This window comes from Apodemus sylvaticus, chromosome 15 (assembly GCF_947179515.1).
Source record: "Apodemus sylvaticus chromosome 15, mApoSyl1.1, whole genome shotgun sequence".
Lineage (NCBI taxonomy): Eukaryota > Metazoa > Chordata > Mammalia > Rodentia > Muridae > Apodemus > Apodemus sylvaticus.
Genome location: NC_067486.1, coordinates 78,662,739 through 78,673,554, shown reverse-complemented (window position 1 = coordinate 78,673,554; position 10,816 = coordinate 78,662,739).

Genomic DNA, 10,816 nt, shown 5'->3' with positions numbered 1-10,816 from the left:
TACAGGTGTGCATCACCACCACCCGGCTTCCAGCCCTCTTTCACAGTAATTCCTGAGCTTCAGATGCTGTGTTGTTTTCTAGATGTTCCTTAAGAATTGGGCTCCACAACTCTGCATTTTAATTGGTTGTAGTTTTCTGTAATGGTCTCCATCTATTGAAAAGAGAAGTTTCCTTAATAATGGATGAAGACTACACTTACCTGTGGGTATAAATATCTAGAATGTGGTTAGGGATTATGCTGGTTTAGTTAAGTGGTGGCTGTATAGCTCCTCCAAGATCCATGACTACATTAGCCTTATGCAATTGGCTAGGTTTCCAGTAATAGAGGCAAGATTTCCTTCTTGTTCAGCAGATCTTAAGTACAACTGAAGAGCTGTTGGTTACTGCCAGGGTATGTGTGCCACTACTCCACCCTTTTTGTTATGTTTTGGTGACCTGTTGTGGTTTACAGGTCATATACGGTAGGACCGTTGGTTGTTTCCCTCCATTAGGAGCTTGAATGGTGAATTATAGTTCTGAAAGGTAGTCCTCAGATGTGGGACTCCCTGCTCTCATAGATTGTCACCCAATATGTGGGCAAAGGGAACAGAAACAGCAAGCAGGGTGTTTGGAAGCCCTGTGAGTTCATATGGTGAATAACTATACCAGGACCAGCTATCAAGAGGCAGATCAACTTTACTTAGAGTGATTCAAGGCCTATAAAGTTTTAGAGGACTGAGGGTCCAAATATCCAGGATGGGCAAAGGTCATTGGTTGAGGCCTTGGGGCACCAAAATGGCTCATTAGCATGGGGAAGCATTTCAGGAATCTCAGGTGGTAGCTAAACAGGTTTTATCAGGAGAAAGGAAACTGACCCCGTAATCTAATTGAGGCTACAGGACATTCCTCAGGTAGAGACAATGAGTGGGAGTTTTGAATTCCCCAGACAAGGTCAGAGAAAGAGAAGCCCCACTAACGAAGGGAGTTCCCCATTACACACTGAGGCACAGAAGGTGATTGATCAATGGTAGACTTCAACATTAATTAGCAGAGTTTTCCCACACTCAGAGAGGAAGCATTCCTGTCAGTTCCAGCTCAGGGTGCTCTGGGTCCTGTGTCTTAAGTACAAGGTGTCTTCAGCAATAGGGACTTGTCGTCTACCTCTCAGAGGCAACCAAGGACAGTAGCAAAAACTATAATATTTTGGGAGTCTCTTTGGTTTTAGGGAGGGGGTAGTTTTTGGCTCTTGAGGGAAGCATTGTCCACACAGATGGGAAACTTTCATTTAAACTAAACATGTATTTATATACTGAATTAAGTATATTACAGGAATTTTCGGTACAATGCCTTGTGACTTTTTCAGATGTCTTTACTGTTACTTTATTCTATTTCTGTCCCTCTCTCCTCCTAATTTCATTTCCCTATCAGATCGATGTGCCCTGCTATTTCCTCTCCCATCCTTTCAACCTTGGCAAGGGTCTCTTGTTACTTTCCTGTTTTCTGCAGTTACTCCAGGGCATACACTCATACCATGCAATCAATTTCTCTTATCTATGGGCTGATTAAGCATAATGTTTAATTTCCAAATACTTAGAGATTTCTTCAACTTCTTTCAGTTACTGAATTCAGTTTTAGTTAAAATGTACTTCAAGACCATGATTAATGTGCTACCTAAACACGAGAAGGTGTATCTTCGTTTTTCCCACGCTGATGGTCTATATAGGTGAGAAGATTGAATTAGCTGGTAGCTTCACTCAAGCCTTTTGTAGCATTAATGATTTGTTAAAAAAATTATTGTTTGCATGTGTGATGGTATGTGGGAGCTTGTGTGCACATGCCAGAGTATGTAGAGGTCAGAGGACAGGTCTGGAGTCGGTTCTCACCCACCACCTTGTTGTGAGGCAGGATGTCTCGTTGCTTGGCTTGAACTGTGTGGATGTTGCCTGCATGCTTCTGGGCAATTCCATCTCTGCCTCCCATCTCCCTGGGAGAAGGGTGGGACCACGGATGCATGCAGTCATACCCAGCTTTTTGCTTTTTTAAATGCGGGAGCCAGAGATCAAACCAGCCATCAGGTTTCCACAGCAAGCACTTGTTCCCACGGAGCCATCCCAGCAGCTCGGGTTTTCTTGTCTCAACCACTATAATTGTAAAGTTTCGTTGCTTCTTTCATTTGTCGGTTTTGTTTTGTGTATGTAAATCTCTGTCACTATTCTTCATATGTACAGTAATTGCATTCTCTTTACAAGCTGACCATTTATCCCAATAAATGCCTGTGTCTACAATAATCTCCGTCTTGAAGTCTGTTGTTCATATCAGATTTATTGTTTTTAATATATTGTTTGATGCCGAGCAGTGATGGCACACGCCTGTAATCCCAGAACTCTGGGAGGCAGAGGCAGGCAGATTTCTGAGTTCGAGTCCAGCTTGGTCTACAGAGTAAGTTCCAGGACAGCCAGGGCTACACAGAGAAACCCTGTCTCAAAAAAACCAAATCCAAAAAACAACAACAAAAAAATGTTGTTTGATGTTAAGATTATTATGCTATTTGATGTTTAGATAATGAAATATTCTAGCCTTGAATAGAATTGTTGCTTATAGAAGTTTTTGTAAGATTGTTTCTGTGGTAGAGTTTTCCACCCATATGCCTACGAATAGTCGTTTATTTAATAAGTATATCTTGAATTTTTCAGTGAGCATACAAAATAATATTTTATTGTTCTACTTTCATATACATAGATCATTGTACTTTATAGGCATATCTTAAACAACATACAACTGTTTTTTAATCAAGTTTGATTAATTCTTGTCCTTTGATTAGCATATGGAATAAATTTAAGGTTTCCCTATCCTTCCTGCACTGGGGAAAGTACCAGGGATTTGCACATCCAAAGCAACTGGTCGGCTACTAAGCTACATTACTGTCATAGTCATTAACTTACATTTAAGATAATTTCATGCCAGATGATGGTACACAGGCCTTTAATTCCAGCTCTTAGGAATAGGCAGGTGGATCTCTGAGTTTGAGGCCAACCTGGTCTTCAGTTCCAGGACAGCCAGAGCTTCACAGAGAAATTCTGTCTTGAAAACAAACAAACAAACAAACAAAATTTATGTGGGTACATTTAGGCCTCCTACCTTGCTGTCTGTTGGATTTGTGTTTGTGTGTGCACATGTGTGTATGCGTGTATATGAATGTAGTAGCCCCTGGAGGCCAGATGAAGTTACTAAATCTCTTAAAGCTGGAGTGAGATACATGAGGCCCCTGACATAGGCACTGAAACCTGAATGCAGGTCTTCTAAATGTAGCTGGGCGGTGGTGGTGCACGCCTGTAAACCCAGCACTCTGGGAGGCAGAGGCAGGCAGATTTCCGAGTTCGAGGCCAACCTGGTCTACTGTGTGAGTTCCAGGGCAGCCAGGGCTATACAGAGAAATCCTGTCTCGAGAAAACCAAATCCAAAACAAACAAACAAACTAAATGTATAAAGTACTTTTAACTGCCAAGCTATCTATGTAGACTCCACTATTTGGCTTTTATTTCTTTCATGTTTTGTTCTTATCTTTTCTCTCTCCCATCTTTTAATTATTTGGCCATATTAAATATTCAGTTCCAGGGATGGAGAGATGGCTCAGTGGTTAAGAGCACTGACTGCTCTTCCAGAGGTCCTGAGTTCAAATCCCAGCAACCACATGGTGGCTCAAACCATCTGTAATAGGATCTGATGCCCTCTTCTGTTGTGTCTGAACACAGCTACAGTGTACTTATATATAATAAATTCATCGCAAAAATATTCAAGATCCTTATCATCTATATAGAGTCTTTGTTTTATAAGATCAATGTATTTTCTAGGATTTACAAAGTTCATCATCGTGTTGGGTGTCTGTGTGTGGGCGGAAGGGCTAGACAGTGTTTCTCTGTGTCCTGGAACTCACTCTGTAGGCCAGGCTGGCTTTGAACATAGAGATCCGCATGCCTCTGCCTCCTGATTACTGGGATTAAAGTCATTTGTCACCTCTGTTCAGTCAAAGTTCTTTAATTTAGGCTACTCTGTTTTTAAATAATAGGAACTCATGTTTAATTATTTTTTTTAATTTTGTAAAAATGTATTTTAGATGTATTTATTTTAGGTATATGAGTATTTTGTTTTGTTTTGCTTTTTTGGATTTGTTTTTTTTCAAGACAGGGTTTCTCTGTATATCCCTGGCTGTCCTGGAACTCACTCGGTAGACCAGGCTGGCCTCGAACTCAGAAATCCGCCTGCCTCTGCCTCCCAGAGTGCTGGAATTACAGGCGTGTGCCACCATCACCTGGCTGAGAATTTTGTTTTTTGGTTTGTTTGTTTTTTGGATTTGTTTTTTTTTTTTTTTTTTTTTTTTTTTTGAGACAGGGTTTCTCTGTATAGCCCTGGCTATCTTGGAACTCACTCTGTAGACCAGGCTGGCCTCGAACTCAGAAATTCACCTGTCTCTGCCTCCCAAGTGCTGGGATCAAAGCTGTGTGCCACCACTGCCCGGCTTGAAGGTTCTTAATGTAGATTCTTATATAGTTTGATCAGTTTTCCTTTTTTTCAATTTGCTTTTTATTTATGTGTATGTGTTCCTCTATGTATGTGTGTGCATTTGCATTTGGGTACTAAGAGAAGCCAGAATAGGACAGCAGATGCCCTGGCTCTGGAGTTACAGGTGGATTTGAACTACCAACCGTAGGTCCTCTGAAAGCAAAAGGGGAAGCACTAACCAATGAAGCACTGCCACCTCCAGGGTTTTTTTTTCTCCTGGCTTGCTCCATGCACGTTCCTGGGCGTTCTGACTCATTTGTTTCTCATAGGATGAAATGTTAGGAGATATTTTTTTCCCACCACTCCCCAATGGAATGCATATTTCTTTCTCTGGCTGCTTTTCAACTGTTTCCTTGTGGCTTCAATAGCTCACTCCCATGTGCCTGGCATGTTTGATTTTTTTTTTTTTTTCTTTTTTTGAGGGCTCCTGGAGCTGCTCAGAAATCTGTGGGTTTGTTTTGGAAATTTGGGGTATGGGGTGGTGGTGACAATTATTTATGTTTTGACCATCATTCAAGTGCTTTCCTACCAAGAGCTTCTCGCCTATTATCCTCAAATCTGATTCAGGTACAGTAGCTGACCAGATCCTGTCAGAGGCCATGTGCAGCATCTTGATAGGAAGGCCCCATAGACTCCTGTATGTGAATGTTTGACCCCTAGTGGGTGAACTGTTTAGGAAGGATTAGGAGTGTAGCCTTGTTGGGAGAAGTGTGTAACTGGGGTTATGCTTTGAGGTTTCAAAAGTCCATGCCAAGGCCTAGTGTCTGTCTCCTCCCCCAGGCCCCTTCTGCCTCCTGCCTTTGGATCAAGATGCAAAGCACTCAGCAACTGCCCCAGCACCATGCCTGTCTGCCTCCCACCATGATAATGAACTAACCCTCTGAAACTGAAGACAAGCCCCGCAATTAAATGCTGTATTTTAAAAGTTACTGTGTCTGGGCATGGCAGTGCAAGCTTTTAATTTTGGCCCTGGGAGACAGAGGCAGGAAACAAGTTCCAGAACACCTAGAGCTACAGAGAGAAACCCTGTCTAAAAAGGAAAAAAAAAATGTCTTGGTCATGGTGTCTCCTCATAGCAACAGAATAGTTACTATGTTAGCAATTTAGGCTTTTTGTCATTTTGGATCTAAAGCCGTTATGTTCAGTTTGATGATTTTCTTGTGGTTACTATTTTATCAAACCTATCTGGTGTCTGGCGAAGTCTTCCATAAATTTTGCTTTTGGATGCTAGAATTTCTTTTTTTTTCTTTTTCTTTTTTTTTTTTTTTTTGGATATATTTTTTTCTTCAAGACAGGGTTTCTCTGCATAGCCCTGGCTGTGCTGAAACTCACTGTAGACCAGGCTGGCCTCAAACTCAGAAATCCGCCTGCCTCTGCCGCCCAGAGTGCTGGGATTACAGGCGTGCGCCACCACCACCCAGCTTAGAATTTTTTATAATTTTTTTATATTTTTGATCTTTCAATTCTCTCCCACTTTTCCTCTCACAATATTTGTCTTTTCCTTACCACAGCTAAATGTGACTAGAATGGTAGGTTTTTATGGTGTTGAGACAGGGTCTCAATGGCTGGCCTTTGATCTTACTGTGTGAAGAGGAATGACCTTGAACTTCTCTGCTCTACCTAGAACTAACTTGTAGACCAGGCTGGATTCAAACTCAAGAGATCTGCCTGCCTTTGCCTCCCAAGTACTGAGACTAAAGGTTTGAGCAGCCATCACCTGGCTGCTGTTGCTTATTTTTAATATATTTTTAAAATTTATGTGTATGAGTGCTTTGCCATGCATGCTGCTATCTGAGGTCAGAACTGGGCATCTTACAGAACTAGTGTTATAGATGGCTGTGACACGATGTGGGTACTGGGAATCAAACCAGAGTCCTCTACAGGCGTAACAAGTACTCTTAAGTGCCACTGAGACAATTTTCCTGCATCTTGCTTTATTATATGTATGTGCATATGATGTGTACATAGTATATGTGCATTCAGTTGAGTGCAGGTACTGAGGTAGGGCAAAATAACTAAAGCAACAGGCACTTCTGAGGTGTCTAATATGGGTGCTGGGAACCAAATCTGAGACCTCTGTAAAAGCAGCAAGCACTCTTCCACTGAGCCACAAAGTACTTCCAGAATGGAAGAGTAGTGTGAGCATCTATCAGTCCTAAATGAGCTTGGGTAGTTCTTCAGCTCACTTCTTTGGATCCACCCGTTGGAGTCTCAATCTGTATATACACAGTTAAAGGCCCGAGAGTTCCCAAACTGATTTCCTTGATAACTCTCTTCTCCTTGGTTACCTGCTCCACAGGTTCTAGAGAGGCCAAAGAGGTCTTAAGCCTGGGAGTCAGCTGTGCTCAGAGCATGGCTCCAGGACCACAGTCCAGAAACTGGAATAGCCCAAGGCTTATGGGCCACCTTGCCTGCTTCCTTCCTTGAGGGCCTTGGCTTCTGCATTACCAATACAATGATCTAATTTCCAATTGGATAGTTAAGAGAGTTTATATCAGATATATAAATAACTTTTAGATGATGATGTATGGTTTGGGGGCGATGTGATAAAAATATTCTAAATTATAACATGTAGAGATGGTCATGTGACTAGTCATTTTCAGTACTGGGGACTGAAACCAGGGCCTTACTCACACTGGGTCATTGCTTGCTACATCTCCAGGCCTAACTTCATTTTAGTGTTTACACTGTACCTCATTAAGCTTACAAACGGTAAAGAAAGGTATTTTGTGGCATAGCATCATTATTAAATATTTCAGGCACATAAAAGCATATGGCACATATAAGAAACTCCTGATTACCACCCAGACTACAATACAAACACAACCAGAAGCTCCTTATGTCTTGCTTACCTTCACTCAGGCTTATATCCATTATCTTGATTTGTGTATTTTTAACATACCCAGTGGTGGCTTTCCCATTTCTAAGCTCTACACAGATGTCCCAACCATCTAGCTGTTAATAGACATGGTAATAAGTGAACCCACAGACAGAATTACATTTATGTAACTTCTAACCTTGGGGCTGCATAGGAATGAAAATTTACTGGTGTCTACCTCTTTTAACTATACTCACCCCAGGAGAAAATGCTAAAGAAATCACTGCCATTTATTCTTCTGCTTGGCATTGGGTTGAGGCACAAGAGAAGGAATGGAGACAGGATCTCTACTTGGCAAGTGACATGAAAGGCAATCTGTAAGCATGGTCCTGCTCCAACAGCTGCTTGCATGCACCGAGTGACAGGGTTTGGATACTCACACTGGCCTGAGTCAGCAGGCCTGCTGGCGCCTGGTGTCAGCTTTCTGGCTAGCCTTTTACCTTCTGCTGAATGGAGGTGACCCTGCCAGGAAGTGATTCAATTCCAGCTTCTGTCCTCACACCATTAACTCTACACCTTATTAACTCTGTGGGAGGAGCCAGAAACATGTCCAATTCCATTCCTCTGAGGCTCCTTTTGGTTTGACCTAAGTGCTGTTTCAAGAGGTGGAGAATCATGGTATCCTTCCTGACGCTGATCCCAAAATTCAAAATGACTAGTTTTGCAATTTGTGCCTCTTTGCAATTGTGGGCCCCTTTTCCATTTAGAGCTGTCAATCGCTATGTCCTGTCATCCTAACTGCATATTGAATATACAAGTAAAAGATACTAGTTTTTGTTGCATCAAATAACACTTTACCCTCTAACTCAGAGAGGTAGGCAGAGCTGTTAATTTCAAGGCCAGTCTTGTATACAAAGTAGTGTCTAAAGTTGCACAAAATAAGAAATTTTATTTCTCCAATTTTCTGTTCTCACACTTCGTGGTTTACAGTCTGGAGTTCATGTAAGTCCTGGAAGCCATGGTACCCACCTGCAGGCTCATGAGTTATCTCAAGTTGGGATTCTCACAAGGACTTTCCTTCTCATACCCTTTCCTAGCTCTCTTCATTTTGTTTTCCAACAACCTCCTCCTCCTTTCATCACTCCTCCACTTCCCCACCAGTTAGCTTTGATCACTGCCGGAATCAATCTTCAACACCCTGCAGGATAGAGGCAGACCACTCAGAAGCACTAGCTAGCTCCATTCCATCTCCTTTTTAGGGCCCCACCAAGATAGTGGGCATTCATTCTACCTGAGCTACAACCCAACTCCTTTAAAGATTACAGAAAAAACTCTATACTATATAGTGATAGGCACGATAGCTTTTGCCTATGAACCTTAGCACTTCCGTCCTTTTCCTCTTACTTCAAACAAAACAGAATACATTTAACTTTTAGGAAGATCATTTCCTTTCATGGTATGGTGCTATATGCCTATCCCCAGGGCTGGGAGATCCTGACTAGCCCAATTAACAGAAACTGCAAACTTCTAATTCAATTAAAGTAATAAAGGCATCTACTTCCTCTGGCCTCTGCATGCAGATGTGCACTGTACACACCTAGGTCTGCAAGCCCCCAGGGTTAGGGACTGTAAAGGAGAGGGAAACTGTTTACATTTTATTAAGAAATATTTACTGGATGGTGGTAGCACATGCCTTTAATCCCAGCACTTGGGAGGCAGAGGCAGGATCTCTGTGCTGGGAACTAGACAGGTCTACAAAGTGAATTCCAGGAAACCTAAGACTGTTACACAGAAACCTGCATTAAAAAAAAAAAATCACCTAGTCAAACACTAGCATCAGTATTAAAAGTTCATGCTCATGTTCACAAAATTCCCATCTGGTTACGCTGCCAAGACCCTAGTTTCTTTTCCTAGAAACCCTGTACCTAACATCAAGCATCAAACTGTTTGTTCCACTTTTACACACGAATTAACTTCTCTTGCCCACAACAGCTTCTACTATTTTATAGCCATCATTCTTGCCTGACCTCAGATTTTTTTTTTTTGATTTTCCAAGGCAGTAAAGCTATTCTTAAAAAAGTATGTTGTATGCATGTGTATCTGTGTGCTATGTGTGCCCTCTTAAGAGTCCAGAACAGCCGGGCAGTGGTGGTGCACGCCTTTAATCTTCTTAGCACTTAGGAGGCAGAGGCAGGTGGGTTTCTGAGTTTGAGGCCAGCCTGGTCTAGAGAGTGAGTTCCAAGACAGTCAGGGCTACACAGTAACCCTGTTCCAACCAGCCTCCAGGGCCCTCAAGAGTCCAGAACAGTGTCAGGTCCTAAGAGCAGCAAGTTATCTGCTGTTTCTCCGGCCACTAATATACAGCATTCTTCATTTTTACACATGGTGAAGTGAAATATTCTGTATCATGTTTGTGGACATTGAACCAATTCAGTATACATCATCACCTCAGAACCCACTCCCCCAAAGCATTCTAGCAGGCTTAAGCCGGGCAGTGGTGGCACATGCCTTTTATCCCAGCACTTGGGAGGCAGAGGCAAGCAGATTTCTGAGTTCCAGGTCAGCCTGGTCTACACTGAGAAACCCTGTCTGCGGGGTGGGATGGGGGTGAAGGGTGCTGGGGGAGAGTTCTCCAAATATTTGAGTTAATTGAGTCTCCTTGGTAAGCAAAGGACCTGAAAATCATATTTAGAGTCTTTATCCATGACACATGTGTGGTGATCTCATCTCTCATTCCATACTTTGATGAGAACTTGTTGCTCTTCAAAGACCAGGGTTTGACTTTCAAACATGTTGGTTGACAAAAATCTACAAAGCTCCACTTTAAGGAGATGCAGGGCTTCCGAGCTGTATACATGCACAAGTTCATGACACTTTATTGTGTAGTTAAGAAAACCTAGATAAAAATTAATCTAGAACTTGGATAACAGTACTTCATCTCAATGGCCAATCAGAAATTTAGTTCAATTTGTTATTGTTACATTTAAAACTAACCTGATGCTCAAATGCATTCATTAAACTATTAACTGGTGTCTCCTCATAATGTATCCTGGAGGTAACAAGAAACAATACAGTGAAGCTACCTCAATACAAATGGTCTAAATGGAACCAGTTATCAAAATATCAACCCGTGCTTTTCTGAGATACACTTACTGTAATTTTGGCTGTCCAGAAAAATACTTGTGATCCTGAGCTCCAAGCAGTCTAGAAACCTCACTTTCAGCCCAACTATTTCTCTAGCCTTCCCACCCCCCAAACTAGAAGGGGTGGGGGGAGACTTCCAGACATTCCCGTAGCACAACGCTTCTTTAACAAGACTTCTGTAGGTAGGTAGCACTGTGTTCCCTGCACTAGAGGACCATAAATCCAAGCTCAGTGCTGGCGCTGAGTGCTTGCATGCCTGAAGCTTTGACTCCACAATTAACAGGGTATTAAGGCAACTATAAGATAACAATAAA